This window comes from Nerophis ophidion, linkage group LG27 (assembly GCF_033978795.1).
Source record: "Nerophis ophidion isolate RoL-2023_Sa linkage group LG27, RoL_Noph_v1.0, whole genome shotgun sequence".
NCBI lineage: Eukaryota > Metazoa > Chordata > Actinopteri > Syngnathiformes > Syngnathidae > Nerophis > Nerophis ophidion.
Genome location: NC_084637.1, coordinates 1,267,295 through 1,279,794, shown reverse-complemented (window position 1 = coordinate 1,279,794; position 12,500 = coordinate 1,267,295). Strand labels below are relative to the sequence as shown.

The 12,500-nt window shown below is 41.6% G+C and overlaps 1 protein-coding gene across 4 annotated transcripts in view; it reads right to left on the bottom strand.

Annotated features, from left to right (window-relative positions):
- Positions 1-9,496: 9,496 nt before the first annotated feature.
- Positions 9,497-12,500, bottom strand: part of xdh (xanthine dehydrogenase) — a 59,269-nt gene continuing 56,265 nt past the window's right edge. For all 4 annotated transcript variants that reach the window (XM_061889967.1, XM_061889968.1, XM_061889969.1 and 1 more), the window contains one exon: positions 9,497-12,500. This exon is cut by the window's right edge and continues 179 nt beyond it. The gene's annotated coding sequence lies outside the window, so the exon portion shown is untranslated.

Sequence of the window (12,500 nt, the reverse complement as noted above, 5' to 3'; positions counted from 1 at the left end):
ACTGCTGGTCTGTACTGTACATGCAGGACTAATATTGGATGAGGAGAAGGTGTGTCCTAACTGCTGGTCTGTACTGTACATGCAGGACTAATATTGGATGAGGAGAAGGTGTGTCCTAACTGCTGGTCTGTACTGTACATGCAGGACTAATATTGGATGAGGAGGTGTGTCCTAACTGCTGGTCTGTACTGTACATGCAGGACTAATATTGATGAGGAGAAGGTGTGTCCTAACTGCTGGTCTGTACTGTACATGCAGGACTAATATTGAATGAGGAGGTGTGTCCTAACTGCTGGTCTGTACTGTACATGCAGGACTAATATTGGATGAGGAGAAGGTGTGTCCTAACTGCTGGTCTGTACTGTACATGCAGGACTAATATTGGATGGGGAGGTGTGTCCTAACTGCTGGTCTGTACTGTACATGCAGGACTAATATTGGATGAGGAGAAGGTGTGGCCTAACTGCTGGTCTGTACTGTACATGCAGGACTAATATTGGATGAGGAGGTGTGTCCTAACTGCTGGTCTGTACTGTACATGCAGGACTAATATTGAATGAGGAGGTGTGTCCTAACTGCTGGTCTGTACTGTACATGCAGGACTAATATTGGATGAGGAGAAGGTGTGTCCTAACTGCTGGTCTGTACTGTACATGCAGGACTAATATTGGATGAGGAGAAGGTGTGTCCTAACTGCTGGTCTGTACTGTACATGCAGGACTAATATTGGATGAGGAGAAGGTGTGTCCTAACTGCTGGTCTGTACTGTACATGCAGGACTAATATTGGATGAGGAGAAGGTGTGTCCTAACTGCTGGTCTGTACTGTACATGCAGGACTAATATTGGATGAGGAGAAGGTGTGTCCTAACTGCTGGTCTGTACTGTACATGCAGGACTAATATTGGATGAGGAGGTGTGTCCTAACTGCTGGTCTGTACTGTACATGCAGGACTAATATTGGATGAGGAGGTGTGTCCTAACTGCTGGTCTGTACTGTACATGCAGGACTAATATTGGATGAGGAGAAGGTGTGTCCTAACTGCTGGTCTGTACTGTACATGCAGGACTAATATTGGATGAGGAGAAGGTGTGTCCTAACTGCTGGTCTGTACTGTACATGCAGGACTAATATTGATGAGGAGAAGGTGTGTCCTAACTGCTGGTCTGTACTGTACATGCAGGACTAATATTGGATGAGGAGGTGTGTCCTAACTGCTGGTCTGTACTGTACATGCAGGACTAATATTGAATGAGGAGGTGTGTCCTAACTGCTGGTCTGTACTGTACATGCAGGACTAATATTGGATGAGAAGGTGTGTCCTAACTGCTGGTCTGTACTGTACATGCAGGACTAATATTGGATGAGAAGGTGTGTCCTAACTGCTGGTCTGTACTGTATAATATGTTGTATTAATAAAACTGATATCAAGTAATCATTTATTTATCCAACATTTTTCTTTAAAATACAATTATTTTATGTCTGGTGTGATCATGTGTTGTCTGCCAACCCAGTTCCTAGTTTCCTGGTTCACATGCTAGAGGACAACATCAAACTAACTTAAAGCACCTTTTGACTACTTTTTGTTCCAATTTGTTAGGTCGCAGGTACATTTTGTACATTTTGTACATTTTGTACATTTTGTCTTCATCTCGCCGTGAAGCTTCACAAATTAATTGAAAGTTTACATTTTACTTGTACAGCGGCACCTCGGTTTTTGTACACCCCGCATCTCTAATGAGTTTCAGCAGAAATGTTGTGATGATCCGTTCCCTGGATCTTGTTTTGTTTAGTTAAAGACTCCCTTAGTTCTGTTTCAGCACCCCTGGGTTTGTGTTTTCTTGGGTGCCATGGGTGCTGATTATCTAAGATTCACTATGGACTGGACTCTCACACTATTATGTTAGATCCACTATGGACTGGACTCTCACACTATTATGTTAGATCCACTATGGACTGGACTCTCACACTATTATGTTAGATCCACTATGGACTGGACTCACACCATTATGTTAGATCCACTATGGACTGGACTCTCTCACTATTATGTTAGATCCACTATGGACTGGACTCTCACACTATTATGTTAGATCCACTATGGACTGGACTCTCACACTATTATGTTAGATCCACTATGGACTGGACTCTCACACTATTATGTTAGATTCACTATGGACTGGACTCTCACACTATTATGTTAGATCCACTATGGACTGGACTCTCACACTATTATGTTAGATCCACTATGGACTGGACTCTCACTATTATGTTAGATCCACTATGGACTGGACTCTCACACTATTATGTTAGATCCACTATGGACTGGACTCTCACACTATTATGTTAGATCCACTATGGACTGGACTCTCACACTATTATGTTAGATCCACTATGGACTGGACTCTCACACTATTATGTTAGATCCACTATGGACTGGACTCTCACACTATTATGTTAGATCCACTATGGACTGGACTCTCACACTATTATGTTAGATCCACTATGGACTGGACTCTCACTATTATGTTAGATCCACTATGGACTGGACTCACACCATTATGTTAGATCCACTATGGACTGGACTCTCACTATTATGTTAGATCCACTATGGACTGGACTCTCACACTATTATGTTAGATCCACTATGGACTAGACTCTCACTATTATGTTAGATCCACTATGGACTGGACTCTCACACTATTATGTTAGATCCACTATGGACTGGACTCTCACACTATTATGTTAGATCCACTATGGACTGGACTCTCACTATTATGTTAGATCCACTATGGACTGGACTCACACCATTATGTTAGATCCACTATGGACTGGACTCTCACTATTATGTTAGATCCACTATGGACTGGACTCTCACACTATTATGTTAGATCCACTATGGACTAGACTCTCACTATTATGTTAGATCCACTATGGACTGGACTCTCACAATATTATGTTAGATCCACTATGGACTGGACTCTCACACTATTATGTTAGATCCACTATGGACTGGACTCTCACTATTATGTTAGATCCACTATGGACTGGACTCTCTCACTATTATGTTAGATCCACTATGGACTGGACTCTCACTATTATGTTAGATCCACCATGGACTGGACTCTCACACTATTATGTTAGATCCACTATGGACTAGACTCTCACTATTATGTTAGATCCACTATGGACTGGACTCTCACAATATTATGTTAGATCCACTATGGACTGGACTCTCACACTATTATGTTAGATCCACTATGGACTGGACTCTCACTATTATGTTAGATCCACTATGGACTGGACTCTCACTATTATGTTAGATCCACTATGGACTGGACTCTCACAATATTATGTTAGATCCACTATGGACTGGACTCTCACACTATTATGTTAGATCCACTATGGACTGGACTCTCACACTATTATGTTAGATCCACTATGGACTGGACTCTCACTATTATGTTAGATCCACTATGGACTGGACTCTCACTATTATGTTAGATCCACTATGGACTGGACTCTCTCACTATTATGTTAGATCCACTATGGACTGGACTCTCACTATTATGTTAGATCCACCATGGACTGGACTCTCACTATTATGTTAGATCCACTATGGACTGGACTCTCACACTGTTATGTTAGATCCACTATGGACTGGACTCTCACTATTATGTTAGATCCACTATGGACTGGACTCTCACTATTATGTTAGATCCACTATGGACTGGACTCTCACACTATTATGTTAGATCCACTATGGACTGGACTCTCACACTATTAATTTAGATCCACTATGGACTGGACTCTCACACTATTATGTTAGATCCACTATGGACTGGACTCTCACTATTATGTTAGATCCACTATGGACTGGACTCTCACTATTATGTTAGATCCACTATGGACTGGACTCTCACTATTATGTTAGATCCACTATGGACTGGACTCTCACTATTATGTTAGATCCACTATGGACTGGACTCTCACTATTATGTTAGATCCACTATGGACTGGACTCTCACTATTATGTTGGATCCACTATGGACTGGACTCTCACACTATAATGTTAGATCCACTATGGACTGGACTCTCACTATTATGTTAGATCCACTATGGACTGGACTCTCACACTATTATGTTAGATCCACTATGGACTGGACTCTCACACTATTAATTTAGATCCACTATGGACTGGACTCTCACACTATTATGTTAGATCCACTATGGACTGGACTCTCACTATTATGTTAGATCCACTATGGACTGGACTCTCACTATTATGTTAGATCCACTATGGACTGGACTCTCTCACTATTATGTTAGATCCACTATGGACTGGACTCTCACTATTATGTTAGATCCACTATGGACTGGACTCTCACTATTATGTTAGATCCACTATGGACTGGACTCTCACTATTATGTTAGATCCACTATGGACTGGACTCTCACTATTATGTTAGATCCACTATGGACTGGACTCTCACTATTATGTTAGATCCACTATGGACTGGACTCTCACTATTATGTTAGATCCACTATGGACTGGACTCTCATACTATTATGTTAGATCCACTATGGACTGGACTCTCACACTATTATGTTAGATCCACTATGGACTGGACTCTCACACTATTATGTTAGATCCACTATGGACTGGACTCTCTCACTATTATGTTAGATCCACTATGGACTGGACTCTCTCACTATTATGTTGGATCCACTATGGACTGGACTCTCACTATTATGTTAGATCCACTATGGACTGGACTCTCACTATTATGTTAGATCCACTATGGACTGGACTCTCACTATTATGTTAGATCCACTATGGACTGGACTCACACTATTATGTTAGATCCACTATGGACTGGACTCTCTCACTATTATGTTAGATCCACTATGGACTGGACTCTCACACTATTATGTTAGATCCACTATGGACTGGACTCTCACACTATTATGTTAGATCCACTATGGACTGGACTCTCTCACTATTATGTTAGATCCACTATGGACTGGACTCTCTCACTATTATGTTAGATCCACTATGGACTGGACTCTCACACTATTATGTTAGATCCACTATGGACTGGACTCACACTATTATGTTAGATCCACTATGGACTGGACTCACACTATTATGTTAGATCCACTATGGACTGGACTCTCTCACTATTATGTTAGATCCACTATGGACTGGACTCTCACACTATTATGTTAGATCCACTATGGACTGGACTCTCTCACTATTATGTTAGATCCACTATGGACTGGACTCTCTCACTATTATGTTGGATCCACTATGGACTGGACTCTCACTATTATGTTAGATCCACTATGGACTGGACTCTCACATCTAAAGTCCTCTCCAAGGGTTCTCATTGACCTATTGGGTTGAGTTTTTCCTTGCCCTGATGTGGAAGTCTGAGCCGAGGATGTCAATGTGACTTGTGCAGCCCTTTGAGACACTGGTGATTTAGGGCTTTAAAAGTAAACTTTGATTAATTGATGACTGAAATATAGTTTTTATCCATAAAATGTGTTTTGTGTTAATATTAGTTGGTGTCTGAAGGGATGTCCATCATTCCTTATTGGAAGAACATATTACAGGTACGAACAACACCTGTACTTTGACTTAGTAAAACTAAGTTGTTATTGTGATTGTCAAGGACAAAAGACCCAAGTTATTTCCTGATGAGACATTTTTATTTTGCTCAAGTCATTTTCATTCATGGCTTGAGGTACTCGAAGCACACCTGCTCACTTCTTATTGGAGGATGGCAAGGTGCACACCTGCTCACTCCTTATGTCAACGTGCACACCTGCTCACTCCTTATGTCAAGGTGCACACCTGCTCACTTCTTATGTCAAGGTGCACACCTGCTCACTTCTTATGTCAAGGTGCACACCTGCTCCCTCCTTATGTCAACATGCACACCTGCTCACTTCTTATGTCAAGGTGCACACCTGCTCACTCCTTATGTCAAGGTGCACACCTGCTCACTTCTTATGTCAACGTGCACACCTGCTCACTTCTTATGTCAAGGTGCACACCTGCTCACTCCTTATGTCAATGTGCACACCTGCTCACTCCTTATGTCAAGGTGCACACCTGCTCACTTCTTATGTCAAGGTGCACACCTGCTCACTTCTTATGTCAAGGTGCACACCTGCTCACTTCTTATGTCAAGGTGCACACCTGCTCACCTCTGTCAACGTGCACACCTGCTCACTTCTTATGTCAAGGTCCACACCTGCTCACCTCTGTCAACGTGCACACCTGCTCACTTCTTATGTCAAGGTGCACACCTGCTCACTTCTTATGTCAAGGTGCACACCTGCTCACTTCTTATGTCAAGGTGCACACCTGCTCACTTCTTATGTCAAGGTGCTTTCAAAACAGCTTTTTCTTTCCTTCTCTATCTATCCCATGTGTTGAAAGTTTCCCCAGACAAACACGAGTGAAGATGTCAGATGACTCCCAAGAAGCAAAGAATGAGAAGACAAAGTGTTCTCACCCAGAAGATGAAGGAGTAAAACAGCAGCAGCGTCTTCACACACAAGATGAGAGGTTTAGTTTCCATTCTTCTGGGCGCCATTCCTCCTCCGAGTCTCTGGCTTCCTTCCCCGGCTGAGACTTGAAGCACATGCCAGCAGGTCCAGGGAGCAGCAAGATGGTCACACCACGGGGTGTCTGCAGCTCACATGGCCCCCCAGCTCATACCTCACACCTGCACCACATAATTAACACCTGAGTGAGGCTGTGGCAGGACACTGTGAATCCTCTGGCAGCTGCACAAGACAACACTGCCACACGGCACAGTTGGAGGACAACAGCAGTTTCATGTCAAGCAAAGACGCTGAAGAAGTACAAAACTGCAGGGAAGCAGGGGAGCTTCTCTTGCACGGGACCAGAGTCAATCTGTTTGCTGCATTGGAGCATTCAGGAGTGAAACCTGATTGCTAAAATCTTGGCCTCCCGCTTCACTTTCATGGCACTATCAGCTTTTAATGCTCACTAGCAAACCATCTTTTTGACACCAAGACTTGTCAACGCTGCACTTTCACAAAAATACTAGGAGGAGATAAAACAAGTGTATATATACAGTATATCCATCCATTTTCTACCGCTTATTCCCTTTGGGGTTGCAGGGGGCGCTGGTGCCTATCTCAGCTACAATCAGGTGGAAGGCGGGATACACCCTGGACAAGTCGCCACCTCATCACAGGGCCAACACAGATAGACAACATTCACACACTAGGGAGCATTTAGTGTTGCCAATCAACCTATCCCCAGGTGCATGTCTTTGGAGGTGGGAGGGGCCTATCCCCAGGTGCATGTCTTTGGAGGTGGGAGGGGCCTATCCCCAGGTGCATGTCTTTGGAGGTGGGAGGGGCCTATCCCCAGGTGCAGGTCTTTGGAGGTGGGAGGGGCCTATCCCCAGGTGCATGTCTTTGAGGTGGGAGGGGCCTATCCCCAGGTGCATGTCTTTGAGGTGGGAGGGGCCTATCCCCAGGTGCATGTCTTTGAGGTGGGAGGGGCCTATCCCCAGGTGCATGTCTTTGAGGTGGGAGGGGCCTATCCCCAGGTGCATGTCTTTGAGGTGGGAGGGGCCTATCCCCAGGTGCAAGTCTTTTGAGGTGGGAGGGGCCTATCCCCAGGTGCATGTCTTTGGAGGTGGGAGGGGCCTATCCCCAGGTGCATGTCTTTGAGGTGGGAGGGGCCTATCCCCAGGTGCATGTCTTTGAGGTGGGAGGGGCCTATCCCCAGGTGCAAGTCTTTTGAGGTGGGAGGGGCCTATCCCCAGGTGCATGTCTTTGGAGGTGGGAGGGGCCTATCCCCAGGTGCATGTCTTTGAGGTGGGAGGGGCCTATCCCCAGGTGCATGTCTTTGAGGTGGGAGGGGCCTATCCCCAGGTGCAAGTCTTTTGAGGTGGGAGGGGCCTATCCCCAGGTGCAAGTCTTTTGAGGTGGGAGGGGCCTATCCCCAGGTGCATGTCTTTGGAGGTGGGAGGGGCCTATCCCCAGGTGCATGTCTTTGGAGGTGGGAGGGGCCTATCCCCAGGTGCATGTCTTTGGAGGTGGGAGGGGCCTATCCCCAGGTGCATGTCTTTGAGGTGGGAGGGGCCTATCCCCAGGTGCATGTCTTTGAGGTGGGAGGGGCCTATCCCCAGGTGCAAGTCTTTTGAGGTGGGAGGGGCCTATCCCCAGGTGCAAGTCTTTTGAGGTGGGAGGGGCCTATCCCCAGGTGCATGTCTTTGGAGGTGGGAGGAAGCCCAGAAGGTCACAGGGAGAACATGCAAACTCCACACAGAAAGATCCCGAGCCTGGGATTGAACCCAAGACTGCAGGACCTTGGTATTGTGAGGCAGACACACTAACCCCTCCTCCACCGTGAAGCCCAAAGAAGAATACACTATATAGAAAATGTTATAGCACAAAGAACTACAGAGGCAGAAGTTGAGTACAAAAAGTATAGAAACAAGTTACCAGACGTACTAGGATCATGTAGAAAGAATATTACAGTGAAGTATTGGACAGGAACACAAATAGTATGAGAGCAACATGGCTCATCCTCAATAGTATTAATAAAAATGGCACTAAGAGGGATTAACCCCAATACTTCTTAGATGGAAATAAACATAATGACAACATAAAGGAAGTAGTTGGAAGCTTTAATAATTACTTTGTAAATGTTGGACCAAAATTAGAAGAAAGTATTCCAGACCCAGTTTCAATTGAGGACTAGAATGATACTTTAGAGCAAGTACCCCCTTTTTTCAGTGATGTACCCCCTGTCAACATTCTTTTAATACAAGTACCCCCTTTTTTCAGTGATGTACCCCCTGTCAACATTCTTTTAATACAAGTACCCCCTTTTTTCAGTGATGTACCCCCTGTCAACATTCTTTTAATACAAGTACCCCCTTTTTTCAGCATCATACATGACAGCAAGTATGTTGCTGGGGCGGGCAAGACATTCTTAGAAGGTGAATTCATTAAAAAGTGCATGTTAGATTTTCTAAGAAATCTTTTCTTGCGGCTCAGCCTCACCCAGTTTCTGCATCCAGTGGCCCCCAGGTTAATTCAGTTTGAGACCCTTGCTTTACAGCGAAATCCCAACTCCATCTTCCTCAGTAATGTGACACAGGAGGAAATTGTTATTGTCGTGAAAAAATGTCAATTTAAGACTTCAACTGATTGTAACATAATTGATATGGAAACGATAAAAAAGGTTCTTGAAGAGATCTGAGGACCATTAATGTCTATTAGTCAGCTATCATTTCAAACAGGTACATTTCCCAACAAAATGAAAATAGCTCAAGTTGCACCAATTTTTAAGACTGGAGACAAACATCTATTTACAAATTATAAACCTGTTTCTTTACTTCCACAATTTTCTAGAAACCTTGAAAAACTGTTCAATAAAAGATTAGAGTTTCATAAATAAAAATAGAATCCTCGTGAAGAACCAATATGGATGCAGAGCTAATGTTTCAACTTCAATGGCTTTAATTGAAATCACAGAAGAAGTGACCACTGCAATAGATAGTAAAAAATGTGTTTGTGGATCTAACTAAAGCATTTGACATAATTAATGACAATATTTTAATCAAACAACTACAACGATATGGCATCAGAGGGTTAGTCTTAAACTGGATAAGAAGTTATCTAACCAACAGGAAACAATACGTGAAGCGAGGCGAACACACTTCTACAACGCTAAATATATCCTGTGGTGTACCTCAGGGATCAATACTAGGACCTAAACTATTCAATCTCCATATAAATGACATTTGTAAAGTTACAAGAGATTTGAAGTTAGTATTATTTGCGGATGACACAACAGCCTTTTGTTCAGGAGAAAACACACAGAAGATAATACAAATAATAACAGAAGAAATGAACGAATGAAGAAAATGGTTTGACAGAAACAGACTATTGTTGAATCCCAATAAAAGTAAAATAAAACTATTTGGTAACAGTAGAAGGGAAAGTAAAACACAAATACAAATTGAAAGAGTAAATGAAACCAAATTTCTAGGTATAATGATTGATGATAAATTGAACTGGAAATCTCATGTAAAAAATATACAACATAAAGTAGCAAGAAACACGTCAATAATGAATAAAGCTAAATATGTTCTAGACCAAAAATCCCTTTATATTCTCTACTGTTTGCTAGTGGTACATATCTGATTATTGTGTAGAAATATGGGAAATAATAACAAAAGTAAACTTCATTCTCTAACAGTGTTACAAAAAAGATCAGTTAGAATAATACATCATGTTGGATATAGAGAACATACAAACCCTTTATTTATTCAATCAAAAATACTGAAATTCCACAATATAGTGAATTTGCAAAGAGCTAAAATGATACACAAAGCAAAGTATAACCTGCTACCCAAGAATATGCAACAATTCTTCTCAGAAACAGAGGAGAAATATAATCTGAGAGAAAAATGTAATATAAAACATTTGTAGGCACGTACAACACTTAAGACCTTCAGTATATCTGTATGTGGAATTAAATGATGGAATGGATGAAGCAAAGCAATCAAACAATGTACTAATATGATCCACTTCAAGAAACTCTTCAAACTTAAAGTGTTTACTAAGTAGAAAGAAGAAGAACCATGATAATAAACATTCTGAATTTCATCCATCCATCCAATCATTTTCAAAATAATCTTACTCATCTCATCACATGAAATGTAACTTACTTCACCGAGTATTATTTATTTATTTGGATTGTGATTACTTATGGTGTATATTGTCAATAAATTGAAAAAATGTAATATATAAAATAAAATATATTGCATATTGTGTGGTTTCTTCTTTTTTTAAATGCAAAGCACCTCAGGGAAGGAACCTACATTTCCTTGGAGCTGAACCTGTGAATGCTCAAAGACAATAAAGATCATTCAATCATTCAAAAGGAAGTGAACAAAAGTTGTAGCAACTGTTCTGTAAAAGAAAAGGGGTAAGATTAAATGAGCTCTGCTTCTTCCTACTCCTTTTACAACATGTTGAAAAGACAAACTGGAAATTGTGATGTATCATGTTGTATGTGTGATGCATCATGTTGTATGCATGCATGTGTGATGCATCATGTTGTATGCTTGCATGTGTGATGCATCATGTTGTATGCATGCATGTGTGATGCATCATGTTGTATGCATGCATGTGTGATGCATCATGTTGTATGCATGCATGTGTGATGTATCATGTATGCATGCATGTGTGATGTATCATGTTGTATGCATGCATGTGTGATGTATCATGTTGTATGCATGCAAGTGTGATGTATCATGTTGTATGCATGCATGTGTGATGTATCATGTTGTATGCATGCATGTGTGATGTATCATGTTGTATGCATGCATGTGTGATGTATCATGTTGTATGCATGCATGTGTGATGTATCATGTTGTATGCATGCATGTGTGATGTATCATGTTGTATGTTTGCATGTGTGATGCATCATGTTGTATGCATGCATGTGTGATGTATCATGTTGTATGCATGCATGTGTGATGCATCATGTTGTATGTTTGCATGTGTGATGTATCATGTTGTATGCATGCATGTGTGATGTATCATGTTGTATGTTTGCATGTGTGATGTATCATGTTGTATGCATGCATGTGTGATGCATCATGTTGTATGTTTGCATGTGTGATGTATCATGTTGTATGCATGCATGTGTGATGTATCATGTTGTATGTTTGCATGTGTGATGTATCATGTTGTATGCATGCATGTGTGATGTATCATGTTGTATGCATGCATGTGTGATGTATCATGTTGTATGTTTGCATGTGTGATGTATCATGTTGTATGTTTGCATGTGTGATGTATCATGTTGTATGCATGCATGTGTGATGTATCATGTTGTATGCATGCATGTGTGATGTATCATGTTGTATGTTTGCATGTGTGATGTATCATGTTGTATGCATGCATGTGTGATGTATCATGTTGTATGCATGCATGTGTGATGTATCATGTTGTATGTTTGCATGTGTGATGTATCATGTTGTATGTTTGCATGTGTGATGTATCATGTTGTATGCATGCATGTGTGATGTATCATGTTGTATGTTTGCATGTGTGATGTATCATGTTGTATGTTTGCATGTGTGATGTATCATGTTGTATGCATGCATGTGTGATGTATCATGTTGTATGCATGCACGTGTGATGTATCATGTTGTATGCATGCATGTGTTATGTATCATGTTGTATGCATGCATGTGTGATGTATCATGTTGTATGCATGCATGTGTGATGCATCATGTTGTATGTTTGCATGTGTGATGTATCATGTTGTATGTTTGCATGTGTGATGCATCATGTTGTATCCATGCATGTGTGATGCATCATGTTGTATGCATGCATGTGTGATGTATCATGTTGTATGCATGCATGTGTGATGTATCATGTTGTATGCATGCATGTGTGATGCATCATGTTGTATGTTTGCATGT